Below are 19,088 nucleotides of genomic sequence, written 5' to 3' on the forward strand. Positions count from 1 at the left end.
AGCAACAGCAACTTTTTAATGCACTTTTCCAATATAAAATTCACCAGCTCATTTAAAACTTGCACCAGCCACAGAGAAACTTGCACCAGCCACAAAGTCTGTTCCTTCAGGCACAGTAACCCAGTGAAAAGGTTAACTTGGAAAAACTCACTGTACAGAATAAGCTTCCAAAGATTTTCCTATGATCCTTGTCTCTCACCTGGGCTATTTCCTACTAATTGCTTAATAACAGCTCAACCACCAGTGCTGTAATGGGTGCCACGCTTCCATAAATGCTCTGAGCTGAGCCTGGCCACAGGCTCAGAGCTCACTGAGAACAGGAGTTAGACCAACTGTTTGTTTGACCTGTGTATTTTATTTTTTTTTTAAATATGCAATTGCAAATCTTATCTTTTCTACACATATGGCTCTTCTACAGAAAATGCTCTTTCTGCTAAGAGAACCTCTGGGGGCATAGCATTAGCTGCAAGCAAGCAATGCAAATACTGAAAGGCTTTATCACCATACAGAGTACAAATGCAAAAGCCATATTTGACCCAGAGATATCTTTCAAATTATTTAAATTTAGAAAAAAAAAACCAGGTGACTAAAGTCTTCTGTAGGTACATCCAAATAACAAACAGTACAATTTAAATAGCAACTGCTTACAGACAAACTACAGCCAGTGAGACACGGTAATCAAAAACTTAATCACAAGTTGGGGCCATTTACCGTATTTTCACATTTTCCCTTTCCCTCGAGTCTTCAGATAACCTGCACACCTAAGTAAGCCAGGCAGAAATCAAAGAGAAGGGAGAGCTGAGGCAGGCTTGCTATGGAAAACTGGAGGCAGGAGGCTTTTGGGAGGTAAACATCCTGCTGTGCTACTTGCACAGATGAGAGTAGAGAAACAAGTTTTCAAGGAAAAGTAAGATTTATACATGAACACAAGGCTACTCCTGCAGCCTTTCCCCAGGAGACTAAATTATTGCACTGCCTGGGAAAAAATAGATCAAGCTTAGTGCAAGCTAAGGAAATTCAGAGAGCAGTTTGGAGCAGGAAGTGATTACTGCTGTGATGTGGACTGCTGGAAGCCAGAGGCAGGGACAGGGACAAGGGATGCAATAGCTGGATCATGTCAAAAGTACCATAGATATTTAACACTTTCCTGTGGGCAGCTGTACAAGATGCCACTTCAGCAATTCTCCTGAGAATTTTTTTACTGGGTTTTGGACTGCCATGTGAACTGGCAGTAAGTTTTTCATGGTAAGTTTCTGACTTCATATAAATGATGATTTGATTGAACCCATAAACTCAGCTGTAACTGCTGAGCTTCATCCAATTATGAGGTAAACCAATGTAAAATCCAAACAGTGTCTGGGCAGCTGAGTCAAAGGTCAGAATTTAAAAAAGTGAGCACACCTGAGGGAGTTTCCTGTAATTTCAGGTTTCACAATATTTCTGACACTGCAGAGAGAAGTTTTGAGCTACTCTTACAAATTGTCAACTTTTTTAAAAATTATTTTAATATTATTTTAAGTGTCTTAACATCTCTGAGTACTTTAGCATCTTTTTGGTACCTCCCATTACCCATCTAGTTTTGCCGGAGACACTTCTGCATCTCTTTGGAGTCTGGGTCCAGTTGGATTTATGCAAACACAGCCTCACACTTGGTGAAGTCTGCTAGCTCAATGGTTATCACCAGCACTGCTGCCCTGTGATTCTTGGCTGCTTTTGTTCCAGCTGGAATTCCCTGTGTGTGGTTATTGAGAATGAACCATGCATTGACCATGCCATTTAGACACCCAGGATTTAGCAGAGAAAGATGAGTTATCCATTCATAGGTGAGCAAGGACACCGCAAGCCTTTCTGGGGTGAAATTTTTTCCTTCTGCTCATTACTTTCCCTCTCAATTTATCCCCCACACACCCTCTGCATCTGAAATATAACACTGTGATCTTGCCAAGATTCACTTTGTGAGACTAACCTTGCTTATTGGACCACCTTTCCCAGGCACTGGATTATTATTGCTCTCTTTCCAGGCACTCTCCTTTCATTGCAGCCATCATTATGTGCACAGGAGAAGTCCATAAACCTCAAAAAGAATCATCTTATGCTGAGGCTCCACGCAGCGTAGGATGCTGCCTAAGCAAACCTCTCCACTTCAGTACATCTATATTTATTTTTCTAAACCACTGAGGAGACTCCGACAAAATGCAAAACCCTCACAAGTGATTTTCTAAGATAAGCGAGTTGTCAGCTCTGCTGTTAACATCAGGTTTGACAATCTCAGGTACAGGCTGAGCTTTTGCTCTGCTTTTAGATTATTTCTGCAATCCATGAGAGGCCTGCCAGCAAGCTTGACTTTGATAGGTAGCGAGCCTGGGTCATCTTACCGGCAAGTTTTCACTTGGGCATCTTTTCTAGGATAAAACATCCCTATTTATCATGCAAGAAATGACATTTTTTGTTATTGCAGTAGTTGGCTGACTTGGTACGATCAGAGGAACAACTGAGGATACAAGCTGCCTCTCCTTTTAACTAGGGGGAAGAGCAACAGAGAGATTCATGCTCTCATCAGCTTTTTTCTGATCTGCAAACATTTTGACATTCACCAAGGTGGGAAATGCAGAAATGCTTTTCCTCACAGTAAAGATTGCACCATCACCGATGATCACTGAGGCTTTGATTCTTATCATCAGCCATACTGGGTTCCCTGGCCAGACAACTGTCTCATCCCTGGAGGGGCAGCAAGATTGCTGCAACCCCTGGATAAATCTACACAAATAGGAATGAGGAATCTGCTTACATCTTTATCTTTCTGGACAAGAAGAGAAAAAAACTAAAACCCTGGCCAAAGCAGGGACTTACCCTGCAGCTGCAGCAGGAGAGATCCCAAGGAGCTCCTCTTCCCAGGAGCAGTGCTCCGATCCTTCTTCCACCATGCTGGGTCAAGCAGCCTCAGCTGCTGCAGATCAACACAGCACAGAGGGCACAGCTCAGTGCTGTGTGCTGGGAGACAGCCCTGCATGTGTTTTCATTTATGAAACACCACCTTGACTTGTGTGTCCTGCCCAAACCAGTGCTCTGCTCCAGCCCAGAGCAGCCTGTGACTTCCTGTACCAAAATCTCTTCCAACCCCAACCTTCCCAATGCCTCAATCATGAATTTCATGTTACACACCTTCCTCTTTGACCATCCCCTCTTAATGAATGTGATATCCTTTTTAGATCCTCCTATTCCACTTGGTCTCCCTCATCCTGGTCCAATCATCAGAAAAGCACTACCACATTAAGGTAGTAGAAACTGTTTTGAAGTTTATATCTTAAACAAAACTTCAGTTATATGAGTGATTTCTTGCTTAAACCCCTTGTAGGATCAGGGGGTGAGAACATTAATGATGCTGCCCTGCTTAGAAGAGAAAAAAAAGTCTGGCTCATATATGTGTGTCTGCTCAGGCACGTGCATATCAGGGAGAGAATATCAACCAAATAAATAATGATGCTAATCTTTTCATTAATATTTAAGAAATGGAAAAGCTGTGTACATCTTCAGGGAATACTTAAAGCAAGACCTTAGAGTACATCTGGAGTCCAGCTGTGATGGTGTGAAGTGCCAAAGGGAAAAGCAGCAGATTGGATCTGGGAGTTCTGAAGACAGCACCGGCTCTGCAGAGCCTGCAGTGCCTCACTAGTGGCAAGGAGCAGATCCAAGCAAGGGCCTGCAGGCTGGGTATTATTTATATTTTGCAAACTGAAGCTGCCCCTTGGTGGCCCTGCTCCCCAGATTCCCACACCCACAGGCAGATGGAAGGAGGTGTCCCCTGCAGCAGTGATGTTCTCCCACTCCCATGGGAAAGGTGTGTCTGTTTCTCTTCTGGGTTACAAATCACATAGACACTATCTGCTTGTCTCAGGTTTTCCAGGAAATCTCAAGGAAAGACTAAAGCCGAATTTAAAGCTAAATGATTGATTTCAACCCTGAACTGAAGGTGCTGAGCAAAGCACCAGGTCAGCAGGACCCTGTGTCTCGCACTGCTGGAGAGGGTGGGGGATGATATCCTGAGTCTGCTGAAGTTATTGATAAAAAGTCCCTGGTGACCAGGATTTCACTTTCCGAGCTTTGCTGGGAGTTTCATGCTAACAAGCCAGGCTGTTGGTCCTACTGCTGTTAGACAACAACTTCTGTCTGAGAGGAAGTCCATACCACTCTCCCACTCTGCCCTGCAAGGAAGAACACGGGCGATACTGGCTTCTTCCTGGCTTTATGCAGGACTTGGGATAATGAGATACCTCTTAGAAGAGCAGGGACGAAGCTGTTCAGAGATGTTTTCAACAGCCAGTTACAGAACCAAACACTCAGCAGTGTCCTGCAAGCACAGGGATTTTTGCAACATCCTCTGAAAGATAAAAATTATCTGTGGAGGGAATTAGAGGGAGTTTCTCTGTTTTCTGGCTTGACAAAAGCAAACACCACTCATGTTTAAGAAAGATGTTTCCTGACTGCAATCACACAAGTCAGAGGTTCATAAACTTTTATTAGCAACTCAGACAAGAAATCTGAAGTATGTGATTAGTGAATGCTGCAAAGCCGAAAGGGGAAACGTCCTCTCTTTGCAAAAACACATGAGCATGTAAACATAAATCAACCGTTTTGTGATTTTGGAAGTACAGTGGGTTGAAATATATTTCAAAGGAATTAACATGGCCAAACTAATGCATCAGAATGTGTTAGAAGAACAACCTGTATGTATGGCTGGAGAGCAAAGAATGGGGGTTTAGCTCAAAGGGAACCAGTGCCTCAGTTTTTCCTGCTGTGCTCCACAAATCCTCTTGTTTAAACACAGGGGTAGTTAAGATTAGTACTTCTATTTTCTGTTCCTAGCTATTTGGGTTGGGACACTTTTCCCCACATAGTGCAGCATGTGAATCACACTGCATAATAAAACCCTGCTGTAGAGAGCAAAAAAGTAATTGTTCAATGATTGAGTCGTGACTATTGGAGAAAAAAGTTCACCCTCTTCTCTCTCCTCCCTTTTAGCCCCCAGATGTGGGCAGAAGAAAGATTCACTTGAAAAATGCAGCAGCTCTTTGTGTGGTGAACTGATAGAAATAAACCTCACCTGCCTTTGCATATGTTTGCAGTTTAAAATGGATTTGTATTTATATTAGATGAAATATTTACCAAAATGATTATGAACATTTTTCATTTGCAGAAGTCATTGAATTATATCTCTAATGCTGTTTGAGGGATTGGTGTATTTTTTGCAATGAGAAGCAATGCTTTGGTAAAACTAATTTTTCATATAGTTAAACAGTTGGCTATTTTTAGCAGAAAACTAGTATCAGACAGATATTCAGATCAGTTCTGATGGTTTCTCATTATCAATAAATACTAGAGCCTCAGTTTTTAACACCTTTGCCACTTACTAAGAAACTCAAGCACACAGCTCTGCATCATTAAAGCTCAGGCCCCCTTTCTAATGCAGTGGGAGAAATAAATCCCAAGAGAAACCTGTTTCTGTCAACAGACACACCAGAGGAGAGAAAAAAGGGAAGAACAAACACATTTAAAAGCTGAAATATCCACAACAAAGCCAGACTCCCAACTGGTATAATTTGCTGTACATCTCCAAAGCCAGTGGAACATCATGGTGTCCCAGCAGCACAGGATTTGCCCACACTGCCATGCTTATGCCACACAGCAACACAGTATTTCTTCTCTGGCAGTGACTCCATCTGTTGTGGTGTTACAGCATCTGAATTTCCTGGTGTACTGCCAGAAAGGATGTTTTCTTCTCTCTCTGGAGAAACATCTTCCAAATTATCCTTGACCTACAGAGCATTAGGAAGCCACACTGAGATGTCCTCTGGAGAGAGACCCACTGGGAAAGTGTTTTGCCAGCCCTTATCTGAAAAGATGGTTTGAATTCTCCAATCCAGTTTTGACTGGCCCCAAATCTTCTCCTCTTGTGTTCATTTGAATGGGATACTCACAGGGAAATCTTATATATTTACGCTGTCCAAGTGTTGTCCTCTGCTGTAGGAATTTATGGTGGTAATAGCACCATAAATGCTTTTTTCCCAGCACCGTTTATGACACAATATGTCAGATTCCTTACCTTAGTCTTCCAAAGGGAAGAGATGCTTAACAGTACAACAGCAGTGTGGCAGCATTAGGGATGCTGGAATAATCTTTCTAATTGTTCTTAGAACGGGTGGGCAGTGATTTCCTTTGAGTGATTTTCATTAGCTGAGCTCTTTGTTATTGCTTGGGTGTGGGTTATGAATATAACAATTTTCACATGAGTGTACCTTCAGTTCAAACACAGTTCAAACACAATAAAATCTGCTTCAATGAAGAGGTGGAAGAATGCAGTTTTCAGTAGCATTTCATTAAGTACTGGCAAACCCTTATGCATGTTAATGCTTGATAAAAATACAGCTGACCCAGATGCAAAACATTGTGATGAGTTAAGGCATATGACAGGTGAAACAAAATATATCCAGTACTGCATGACACCCACCATCCCTGCAAACTCAGTTCACAAGCACAGGGAAGTGGAAGGGGAGTCTGTGCTCCACAACGTTAAATTTTGATCAACCACTTTTTAAAATGTTAATCTCACTTCAGAAAGGCTGTTTAAAAAACCCCCACAGAATCACCTGATTAGACATTTGCAAGTGGATTGCATCTTGTACTGTTGATGAAGTCATTCTGTGGGAGACCACTGACAGTGGGCCATTTATTTCATATTCACATTTAAAAATGCAGTGAGAAGAAAGGAAAGTCAGATGTTCTTATGGCCTATATATGCTTAACCCCACAATTTCTTGTTATTTGACACATCAGTTTTCTTTGTTCACTTTTGGTTATATATGTAACTTACACAAAAATGAGCTTAGGAAACCACTTGGTGAAGCAACCACATAGTTGTTTGTCTTTGACCACAAGCAGACGAGAACATGAGCAATCACCTACCTTGAATGACAGCCCTGTGATCACTTTAAATCCATGTAAGCTGTTTCTGCCACCAGAACAGCCATCCCTGTCCTGCTCTGCTTCATCCTGTCTCATCACTGCTTTTCAGTCCAGCATCTCTACAGCTCCATGGCAAAGCAGAGCAAGGGATCTGATCCAGGTTCAAACTAAACTGATGAAAACCAACAACTTTGGCTCATGGTGATGGTGGCTCTAAGGCATTAAGAAAGGCATTATTCCATCTTGGAACAAAATCTTACAGGGTCTTTCCAAATTTATCATAGTACAGAATTTTCCATGCCTGTAAGAATAAGATATTTCTATTTTAGCTGTAAATACTAATCCTTCTGCAAAACCAGTTCTGGTTCCCAATTGTCATTGTTCTAAATTTCATATCACAGTGCTGATTTCAGAGCTCTGTGGCAAATCTGATTTAGTGTGACCCTACACAGCTCCCCTGGAATCTCAGGGCTGGTGCTGATTTCATTGGGGATGTGCAATCACGCAGCAGCTGGCACATGAGCGTGAGGCTGTGCCCATCATCCATGGCACTCACCTGTGACTGCAGCCACCCTGGGATAAAATCCATGGGTTTCATGGGGTTACACCAAGAAATGCCCTTAGCCCTGGAGTTGGATGACAATACAAGTAGCCTGAGCTGCAAAAGCAAACAGAATTGTCAAGCATTTCAGAGATGCTCTTTCAGACAATTGTTTTTGGTACATTACCTCATTACCATTTTTCTTCTCCATTAGACTGTGCTGTTATGACTCTCTCATATGGGGTCATTCCAGGTCTGCAGGGTATAGCATTGGAAATGGAGAGAGGGGACTATTTTTATGTTTACTGTAGGAAGACATGAGTAAGCATGGAAGTTTACAGTAAAGCTAAAGAATGGTACAAGGAGGAAATACGAAAATAAAAAGATGTTGCTGCACATCACCCTTCCCTGAGCTTACCAGTAATAGCAAATTCAGATAATTTAGGCAGGAAGATCTGGAAGCTAGGGTGGAGTTGAATCTCACTCTACCACGCACGACCTGCTGTCCCAGACACAGAAGCTTTTAGCCATGGCAGAGAGCGGTGCTGCCACTGGGAGTCCCAGAAGGGATCCATCAAACAAGGACCTTCCTGGGGGACCATATTTGTCCTCTGTACTGAAATGCAGCCAACATTTGCCATTTGACTTCAGCCTGTGGAAGAGAGTCATTGTGAGAAACAATCACTTGAGCACGTAACACAGTCTGCCCCTGCATCCCCAACAGTCACTAGCAATTAGTTACCCAGGTTGTGAAATTATTCTGTCTCAAATTCATACCTTTGTGAACACAACTAAGTTTTGTGCCCTCGGTGGTAGATCCACTTAAGTCACTCCTCCCTACACCCACTTTCTCACCCATTTGCTCTTTCCCTCTCCACCCATGACCGAACACTCCTCTGGTGCTGACCAACCTGTGGAAAGCTTCCATATGCCACACTGGATGGATGAGTCAAACTAAGGTCAGCAAAAACTCTTCGGGAATTTTTTTTTTTGGTGTGTTAGTTGTAACATATGTGCTGAAGGGAGCCACAGAAAAGCACCAACATCACTAAGAAATTGGAGATGTCTGGTAGGCAGGACTGACTTCAGTCAGCTCTCCAGCTGAGACCAATATGGATCTGTGCCCTGGTTTAATCCAAACTCCCTTCCCAGCACAGTGAATCCATAGAAAAATCACCACCAGGTCAGCATCTGTCATAACACTACTACAAACACCATGTTCTGCCCAAGGTACAGCAGTTTTCACTGTGTTGCTTAATCAGTACTGCTTTACACTGCTGCAAGCAGGGAATGTGGGTTGTGCTAGTGCTTTTGCTGCATTCCTGCTGCAGGGATACTGTACTGGTTACACGCAAAAATCTTCACCACAATGACAGCAAGAAACAAGGATCTAAATGCCTGATGGTATTTTCACAGTGTCACTGGGAGAATGTGCAAGAGCAAAAGCAGATTAGTTCAATTTGTATTATTTAGGAACTACTTGAAACACTGCTAAGGGACTATGTGATGTAATTAGGTATGAGGTCAGAAGAGCTCCCATTACAATAAATAACTTAGTTTTGGAAACATCTTTTCCTGTTCATTAGGGAAAGCAAGTGTTAAGCAAGTAATCTATCTCTTCAGTGCAATTTCAACACAATATATGTCACGACTTGTCTTACAAAATGAATTACAGGGCTTTCTGATAAGGCTTCATTTTACTAATAGTAAAGTGGCTCCATACACCCAATAGGGCTTTGTTGAGAAGGAAGCATATTGTAGCACTAATGAAGCATGAGTTCAGCCTAATTAACAGAATGGCAACAGCAATCATATAGCCCTTTCATTCACTTTTATACATTCTGTCAGAGTAACAAAGTTGTGTTCAGCACTGCTGGAACCCCCTGGCTTTGCTCCCTGTTTGCACGCCTGCTAATCCCACTCCTTTGTTCAAACGGGCCCGGGTCCAGCCAAGCGCTAAGCCCGTATAATCACAGATAATAAGGTAGGGCCCCTGGGCAATCACACTGCCCACCTGCCAACTCCCACTCCTCACATTTAACGTCAGCACGAGAGCTGATCCCTCGCAGGGCCGCTCACAAATTTCCAGTTAAGCACATACTAAAGTGCTTTACTGGATTAGGGCCACAGATTCTATTGTAAGAGGAAGAGTCATGGGCAGAATCTATTTTCCCAAATGACCTGTTTTGGTCACACTGGAAAACAATAGCATTTTCATTACCCACTTCACAACTCACCTGAATGAATAGGAAAGGCTCCTTGTTTCCAGATGCTCTTTCATTTGGACTTGTAAGCTGAGCCTTTGAAGGGCAGTCCAGGGCAGACCATATTAGTGAGTTATTTGTGTCTAATGTGGGCATGATGGAGGAGATGTCCAGAGAGAAACTAACTTTGTTTCATTAATTTCGACATATTCCATCCCAATCTCTCATCTGAAGAGCTGAAAATAAGCCTGCAGACGGAGAGCCACAGATCCTCTGCCTTGGCCTGGCTCCAGCTAGGGTAATTACATGCTGTCTGGCTGAATCCCCTCATATGGCTTCAAACAGAAAAGTCATTCTCCACTTTTCCTCTTGAAATACTGCAATGTAACACAGCAGTCGCAGAGCAGCAACTGAGCAGTATCTGCATTTCAGCAGCGGTGGGAACAGTCTCTTATGGACCAAATGAAGGCTGAATTGCTTCAGTAACCACCACAGCTCCCCTGGAGAAGATTTTCCTGCTTCAGGGTATGGCTCCTGGCCCATGAGACTTCCAAATGACTCAAAATGTAGGTGTGCAGACAGGGCTGGTGGGAAGGTTAGCGCCGAGGTACTCCCTATACCATACAATTTTGGGGAAAATTCATCTCCAATTCTGAAATAATGAAACCTGAATGCAGAAGGTCACCTTCATTATAGTCGGTGGTGTGGCCCTACTGTCAGGCACCCGGGACATCCTCTCCACATGAACTGCTCCACAATCATTCAAGGTCTACACATGACTAAAGCTCAGAGATTGACCATTTCCTGCCTTCAGAATGAATTTGGTTGAAGTAAATCACACACTACATTTTTACATAGAGTAACTTCGTAAGCAGCATGAAAAGAGGTGAAGGAAGCTGTGATCAAAGTCTCTGGTAAGACTATAGTCATTGAGGGCATCTCACAAGTTGCCAGATTCTGCTCTTGTTCTAAAGTGTTCTTCAGAAGCTGCATTTTTGTTTGATCACACATTTAAGTAAATCAGATCACTGCAGCAGAACTTATGCTTGAAGAATTTTATTCTGTTCCACCAGTTACAACATATGGCAAACTGATAAGAGTAGGAAAGATAACCCATAGTTACTGGGGGAAACTTGAATAAAACAACATTCAGGCAGAAAGGTTGGACAGCTTCATATGCTGACAATGTGTAGGGAAATCCTTGCATTTTAAGTATCACAGTGACTACTGGTTTTTACTACAAGAAAGCTGGGTCAGGACAAGAAGAGAGGTGGGACACTTTGGCCATGGAGTGACCTCTCAAGTCCTGTTCTTTGCTGGACTGGTTCTTGCTCTACAACACAATATTGCACCACAACACAAAAATTGTTGTATGTTCCTTCTTTGCAGTGTTTCTGAATGGTTATATTTTATCTGCACCTTTTCTGAAATATAAATAGTTCTTTAGCTGTGGCACTTTACGTGCTTGAAGAGTTTTAGCAGTATCATCTCAGCTTCCTGCAAACATCAGCATAATAAACACATCTCTTCCCATTGATTTCATCATACAAGCTAAATACTGAATAAGTCCAGGCACTAGATTACCCTCTTATTCCTAAAGGTTTGTAGAGAAATTCTTCCAGAGTAGAGATACATGATGACAAAATAATAAATGCAATGCTGTCCTTTACTTGCCCTAAACATAGCTCTTCAGTTCCCAGGAGGTTCTTTCCCTTCCATGATTCCAATTTACCTAAAAAAGATACAGTTCATTTGTACATAGTGAAAAATAATTCTCATATACTAGTTTATCATAGAATAAGATTAAAATTCCTTTCTCTGGCTATTTTTTCATTACTTTTATGGTACAGCAGAAATACCTGCAGTGAAAACAAGACGAATACCTCCAAAAGTATTAGTCACTTAAAGGGCCAAAAACATGTGAAGAACAATTTCTTTCCAAGTGTTTCAGATTGTACTAATCTTCCAGGAAAGGAGCACAACGAGCAAGTCAGAGTTCAGGAGCACTTAGGGCATTTTCAGCAGCAGGCCCTAATACAACATACATCTTTATTTGCAGGTGTCTTCCCCCACATCTGGTTGATAAAGAAATACTGGAGAAATCCAGGGAACAGAAGAAACTGATTTGGGTACAGGATGTAACAATACATTACAATGAAGCCTTTTACAAATGGATGTCAAACCATTTTTGTTGATTTGAGAAAAATATTCAGCACAGGAAACCTCATTAGAAATTAAAAACTCTGAGACAAAATGTGTGCAAGCTCAAGACACAGACAAATAGTTACAAAATGGCTTTATTCTCCCAGGGAACATAGCACCATCAGCAACAAATATGCTGCTTGTCTGTATTTATGTTCCAGACAGTCTTGTTTCCTGTAAATCATTGGTTCTACATTTGCCTGGGTTTTCTTTTTCTCTTTTCTTTTTTTTCTGAAATAAATCATATCCCTTAACACATAATGGCATGGGACACGTTTCCATGCATAGGCAAAAGTGTTTCTCTCAAATCTGTCTAGATACCCCGCTCCCAGGACATTTTGACTTATGTGACAGTGACGTTCTCACAGCATCATGATCAACTCAGACACAAAATAACTGGTTTTCTCAACAAATGCTGCCTGTGGAGATGGAGTTGGCAGGTCCATGGCTGAGGAAAGAATATGAGCTGTTGTGAATGCTAAAAGGTCACGTGGTGATAGCAGAGAGCACTGAAGCTGTAAGGAAAGTACAATTCCTGGTGGCTGGATCTGAGGACAGTCTCTGCTGACTGAGGATGAACTGCAGGGTGTTTTGGGTAAAATACCGTCTCTTCACAAGTCCTGGGAAGTAGGACCTTAATGGCTCCGGGATTTCACCCTTGCCACTGAAAAGGCATTGATTTTCCTGTTTAACCTACTTCTTCCTGAAAATAAAGCAGCTGCGCTTTCTCTTATTTGAAAATAAAATTTTGAAAAAAAACTCTCCCCCTTATTTAAAAAGATACAGGGAAAAAAAACAAGAATTGTTGAAAATACCACTAGAAAAAAAAATTGGAAGTAGAAATGGGGAAGGTTACTCAAGTAATATTTTAGTAAGAAGAGCTCCAGCTCTGGACATGGATGTACAGATCAGCAGATGGTTAATCATTGCAACTCATCAAACCTTCTTTTGGGAGAGGTGCTCAGGTGCTGTGAGCTGAGGTTTCCCCATCTCTCCACCCAAGCAAGTCCTCTGCTGAATTCCTCTTCGGCTTTACACTGACCCAGCTCCACTGGAGCCAGCAGACCACAAAGAGAAGCAAGCAGACAGAAAACCTTCAAAACTGCTGGTTGTCATCTCAGTTCTTTTGCTTTGAAACCAAATTTCAAGTGGGAAGCAGCTAGGGCAGACAGGAGTGGGGGACAGTTGCTGCAAAGACAAACCCTGCTGCAGTCTGTGGGATGGAGCAAGCTGACCCATCCCATCTCTCACCAGCAGCATGAACATAAGCTCCTGCAGGGAAAATGACAGGGGATAAGGCATTCAAGCTCATTTTTAGAAAAGATATTTCCCTTTTCTGAATTTTGCTCTCCCTCTATTTCAGGTAGCTGGTTGAGGAGTTTTCCCCTTTACCCACAGCTGGAAATAAGAAACCAAGGAGGAAAGCCCTCATTGCCAGTAAATGGCTCAAAGACTTCCCCAGCTGGGGACCAGCCAGGGCAGGGGGATTACAGTAACCAGCATCAACAGATTTGCATATTCAAAGACTGTAATTGAGGAATAAGCAGTAATGCCATTATGCAAATCCCCAAGCCCTGCGTGGCCAAAGCCAGAGCTCAGCATACGGTTTCCTTACCAAAATAAACCCGCCGATGAGGCAGCGCGGGGGCAAGCACAGCCAGGGGGCAGGGATTGCTAACAGGAGGAAAAGGCACTATAATTCATCAGTAACTAACTGTGCTCAGCCCTGAACTCCGGTGGCCAAGCCACCTCCTTCCCCCCTCAATATTAGATATATTTGAGCTCACAGTGCTCTTCTGGGTCCACGGTGAGTTAGAGGGCAAAATTATTGCCTGCAACAGAAGAAAGGCCATAGAAGTATATCAATAAAACACCATTCTTTCATGTGCTACCACTGAGCTAAGCAACCATTATCATGGTTCCTTTCTTACTTTTTTCTTAACCCTTTTCCACCTCCTTATGAGCAGAATTGAATTTGTATTTCATCTGGAGGATAATTCTTCATCAACTCCACTTGTGAACTCGTGCTTCAAGGTCAAAAAAGGTTATGAAGAAAGGAGTAGTTCAATTGGCACATTTAAAAGCAATCAGTAATTACAAGAACTTGGTTTTCTGTCTTAAAATACCTGAAATACAGCCATGCTTTCAGAAGGATTCTGTTAAAGTCTGACACACATTATTTTTCACAATATCTGGCTGACTCTGCACCAGCAACTCAGTTCACCTTGATTCATGAATAACTATCCGTCCTTTCCTACTGTAAGTACAATTCTAAACATATGGGAGAGAATTTATAGTGAATTAGGGTTGTACATTATCACTGTGATTAGCTGCATTTGTTACCCAGCAGATGTCTGGGTAGTAAAAATCCCCCATGAGTACAGTATCCTGGAGTTTCCCAATTCCTTGATAACTAGTCCAAGAATTTCTCAGTCCTGCTGTGCTCTGATCCTGGTGGTCCAGAGCAGATGCTCCCTGTCTGCCCATCTTCTGCAGCACTAATCCCACTTTCCCCACGCTCCCCATGCTCTAAGCAGGGCATCATGCTTCCCCTGCTTTTCTCTCTCCTGTTATCTTCCCCAAAAAGCTTTCCCAGTGACATTCATAATTCTCACAATATCGAAACACTTTTGACAAGCTGAGCCAAACATCTCCCTGGTGTTGTACCACTGATTACCACCAGTTACAAATGCGATGACTGATCTGCCTTTAACTATTTATGATACTGGTAATGCCATCATGAGCAACAAGATGATGCTTGTAAGATTTCTGAGCCTGTGTCTGACCCCTCATTTCCTGGGCATCTCATGACCCCACAGCGAGGGACAAGCTCTGTTCCAAGAAAACACCTGAAGAGAGACGCAGTGAATAACTGGCACAAAACTAAAGCCTGCAGAGATCAAGTGACTAGTCCCAAAACATGGAAGACATACGGCACTGCCTTGAGAGCTTTCACATGAGATTATCTTTCCCACTGCACTGCTTTTTCCAGCCCAGGGATGCCTTAATTTTGTCAGCTCACCTCTTCCAGCAGAGAGAAAAAAGTGTCATAGCCTCCCCCAAAAGGCTCTTGCTTCTAAAGGCTAAGACAGTGCAGATGCTCCCATCCACAAATGGACATTTTTCTCTTCCATCAGATCTTTGAGGCTGCTGTCACTGACCACTTTGCCAAGTGACTGTTGGGCATGAGCCCAGGATCTGCTGTGGTTGGAGTCCACTTTGTGGGACCAGTGGGCTCACCAGTGTGACCTGGAGCTAACCAGACATTTGCTTGCCCTAGAGCTCAGCTCTAGGCAGGCGCATCTCAGGTACATCTCAGCTGCTCAACACTTCATACTTTCCTTTTGAGCCCCAAGGGATTGGGTTTTACCCCTAACACTACCATATGGATATGGTATTGCACTACCAGATTCCAAACATCAGGATCACAAGCATTGAGCTTTCTTCTGGCTGTCAGACAAAGCTTTGAAGAAGAAAACAAGTGCTGACAGATACCATCTCAATTCCTGTCTCAGCACCCTAAAAATATTCCTCTAACCTCTTCTCTTCAACCAGCACCTGAGCAAGTCCTCATCATCAGTTGTCTTATGTCATCATGTTATTAGGCCTTCAACCTGGAATACCAGATCAGCAACTCTCTTTAAGTTGGCAAAAAGGCTACAAAAACTAATCCATCCTTCTCACAGAAAGTGATTTTTTTTTGCATAGTAAGAAAATGAAAGTCTAAATGTAGATAATGTCAATTAATTTATTGTTTACTGAACAGTTATTGTTCACTGACTCCAAAACAATGCAGGGTGTAACTCACGGGGTAACACCAACATCCAGTTCAGCCTCTTCAGAGCAGAGTCACAATCAAGAGGCACATTTTTAATCCACTGCATTCAGAGATATTTGCTTTTGAACCTTGGAACTATGTGCTATGCAAAGGTGCTGAAACCCAGCTGAACCAATTCACAGGGACAAAATTTTGAAGGCTCTAATTGCATAAACAAAATATATATAAAAAATACATATTTTTGTGTTGTGCATGTACCCTTTTTTTAGTGTTTACTTGGCAAATTCTTTCATGGAGGTCTGTTTCAAGGGATTAAGAGCGATAAGGTGAGCAAAGCACAAGCCCTGCTTTGTTGAACAGCCATTAGCCAAACTAGAAACTGCACCTTAATATTAATTTTGCCGCCACAAGATACTGGCCTTGAACAGTATTAATGCATACGCACACATTTGCTATGCAGTAATAAATTTTACTTCTGCAACTTTATGAGCCTCTTAAATGGTAACCATTGCAAAAAAAAAAAAAAAAAAAAGACCAAAAAATAAAATAAAATTAGTAACAGGAAAAGCAGGGTAAAGTTCAACAGCAATATTTCATTACCGAGACAAGGAAAGAAGATAAATGACTCAGACTCCTTGGTTCTCTCCTCTTCCCTCACCGTCACATGAGGAAAAACACACAGCACAACGCAGATCTGTGTTATTGCTGGAAGCGTGGCAGCCTGGCAGGACGGCAGATCAGGAGGATTTTTCAACACAAGCAGAGATTCGTTTGTCACTAAAGCAGAATTTACAGCAAAGCTTTTCAACAGGGACCATATTCCCCATTATTTCCAGAGACAGAGAGAATAGTTAGCATTTCTCTAGTCACTCTTTTCATCGTACATAATTCCCTTCCCCCCCCACCCTTCCAGGGGGACACCTGCTGTTGTGGATACAGGCTGGAGCCTCACTAAGTGCTAGGGGACAACACAGCACACTGTATACAAGCTCAAAATAAGCAGGGAAAAGAGAGCAATTTTGTCATGAATAGCAGGATTTGACATTTTTCTTAAAGTACCAGCAAACAGAACTGCATGTTCCCACCCGAGGAGTTCACCCATTTATTTTCATCCTTAATAAATGAAACCAGTTTTCAACCCCCCGACTGTAGAGATTGGCAGGCAAGTGTGACTTCTGCAAAGCCCAACGTGAAAGCAAATGGGGCTTGTCTTCATAACCCTGCCATATCCAGGGTGGTCTCAGGATGCTTTGGGGGTGATGAGAGGAAGGGCCAGGTCACATTTCCTTAAGTGCTGTCAGCCTTTCCAGTGGGACAAGGAGAAGTCAGACCCCAGGGGCTTCTTTTTTTAGCTGAGGCCAAAGCATCAATGTCTGGCAGAAAATTCCCTCCTTTTTACTAAGGAAACCTGGTTAACTTTGAGAAAAGGCAAAATATGAGCCTGCAGTGTACATCTAGAGAGCTGCTTAGTGCCTCAGAGGAATATCCCAAAATCCACAGACCCAGAGTGCAGGAGGGCAGGGAGAAGCAGTATTGGGGATGGGAAATTGCTGCCACAAAGCTCTTAACTTCAAAAGCCTCCAGCCTCAGCAGAAGCTATGTCTCCAGACACCCACCATTTCCTCTACCTTATACTGTATTAAGGCTTGTAGAAAACTTCCCTGGTCCAGAAGAGAGCTTTTCACATCTCCTCACATCCAACAGGACCAGCAGTGCTTTGTGTGCCACACACAAGCCAACCACAGTTGCTTTCTTGTGCTGGGCTCATCCAGGACCATGACCTAGTCTTCCCTGGAAATCTCAGTTTACTGCTATTGGGAAGGTTTAGATGTACTGTTGCTTTTGGAAGAGCTTCATGGCTCTCCTACACATGGTGGGTACTATATTGAAGAACGTAAATAAAACCAAAGGAAACTTACTGATGGGAGGAATTTGGCTGCTGACAGCCCACTTCTGCCTTGTTTGAACATTTTGCTCCAGTGTCTAAGTGAACATCACTGATTTATGTAACATACTGAGTGGTCCACGGTCTCAGAAGACATCCGAAGTAGCCAAGTTTGTTGTAGAACTAACAGGGCAGCACTTCACAGGATACAGTGCTCTTTCCTGAAAAGACAGCAAAGAAAAAATAAAATTAAAGGAAGTACCTCATCTTCATAATTACTTCTACAAGTGCTTGCCTTATCCCAAAGTGCACACAAACACAACTGACCTTTCCTTTCAATAGGAGCACTCTGCTATGCTCAGGGTACTGCCTCCTTTCTCTTCTTCCATGTGCAGATTCAATGGGATGCACACAGGAGCACCTTAAAGGGCAGTATAGAGCCCCAAAATCCAGTATTTGGCTTGTGACTCATTTGTGCAACATGCAGAGTCATTCACCAGATCTAGATCTGAAATAAAGAATTTATTCAAGCAGTACAATTGATAGCTGTGAGAGATACATTCAAAGCAGCAGAGCTCATGAGGCTGGGTCTTGGTCACCAATACAGCATGGAGTGTAGGAGCTTTCTTCTACCTTGAGACTCAGTGACTTATTCAGCAGACAGAAACCTGGCAGCTGCTCCATCTTCTAGCACAGTGATGACCCAGATGAGATCTATATATCTGATATAGGCAGCTTCATGACTGAGGAGTGCTGTGCCAGAGTGCTTAGCATTTTTTGGCATGAGCCTGATCCCACTTAGCATTTTTATGAATGTTCCTGTTCCTGGATTCATGCTGTAACGTAAAAATCGAAAGAGCACTTCTACCTGTAAGCTTCTGCATTTGATGGGTACAAGAGAAAAACCTGAAATTAATGCAAACCCAGGCTACCATCTCCAAAACTGAAACCAATCCTAAATTGTGACTCACAGTCCCTCCCAAGGGGACCTGTGATGGTTTGCAGCCTGACTCACACCATGTGAGCACCTGAGGTTGGAGCTGGTGTTCTGGCCCCGCAGAGAGCACTCAGCACTCCCCATCCTGACCAAAACTGCTAAAGCAACACATTGAAGGTGTTTATGCAGCAGAGAGGAGGAAATCAAGATCTCACATTAGTATGTTTTCATGTCATTGCTCATTGTTTATATATGTCCTCTTGCACGGCTGCCCTCTGCAACCTCTGATGTTGGATTACCTTTGGTGGTAGGCTCAGCTCTACCTGTGTTTCAACACTTGGCATTTTAAGACAACCAGATTTTGCAATTAACAAGTCAAAAGCAACAAATTAAATTCATACAGACATCCTAAGTAAACTGGTTGCCTGTTCATAGGTGACTATAAATACTTACACATGGTACTGACTTAAAAGAGACAGTGGTTGCACAAACATGTAAGTGAAACAGATACCAAAATATTAGTCATGACCTTGTTAAAACAGTTGATATGGCAAACCTCAGTTGTGAAATAACCTATAAAA

At 42.6% G+C, this 19,088-nt stretch overlaps 1 long non-coding RNA gene across 1 annotated transcript; it reads right to left on the reverse strand.

Moving 5' to 3' along the window:
- Nucleotides 1–4,499: 4,499 nt before the first annotated feature.
- LOC135420965 (uncharacterized) lies at nucleotides 4,500–16,162 on the reverse strand. Its single transcript, XR_010433796.1, has 2 exons — nucleotides 7,517–16,162; nucleotides 4,500–7,261 (listed from the first exon to the last, which is right to left on the reverse strand). It is a non-coding gene; the product is annotated as an uncharacterized LOC135420965 (long non-coding RNA).
- Nucleotides 16,163–19,088: the final 2,926 nt, after the last annotated feature.

The sequence above is a fragment of the Pseudopipra pipra genome, chromosome 12 (assembly GCF_036250125.1).
Source record: "Pseudopipra pipra isolate bDixPip1 chromosome 12, bDixPip1.hap1, whole genome shotgun sequence".
Classification (NCBI taxonomy): Eukaryota; Metazoa; Chordata; class Aves; order Passeriformes; family Pipridae; genus Pseudopipra; species Pseudopipra pipra.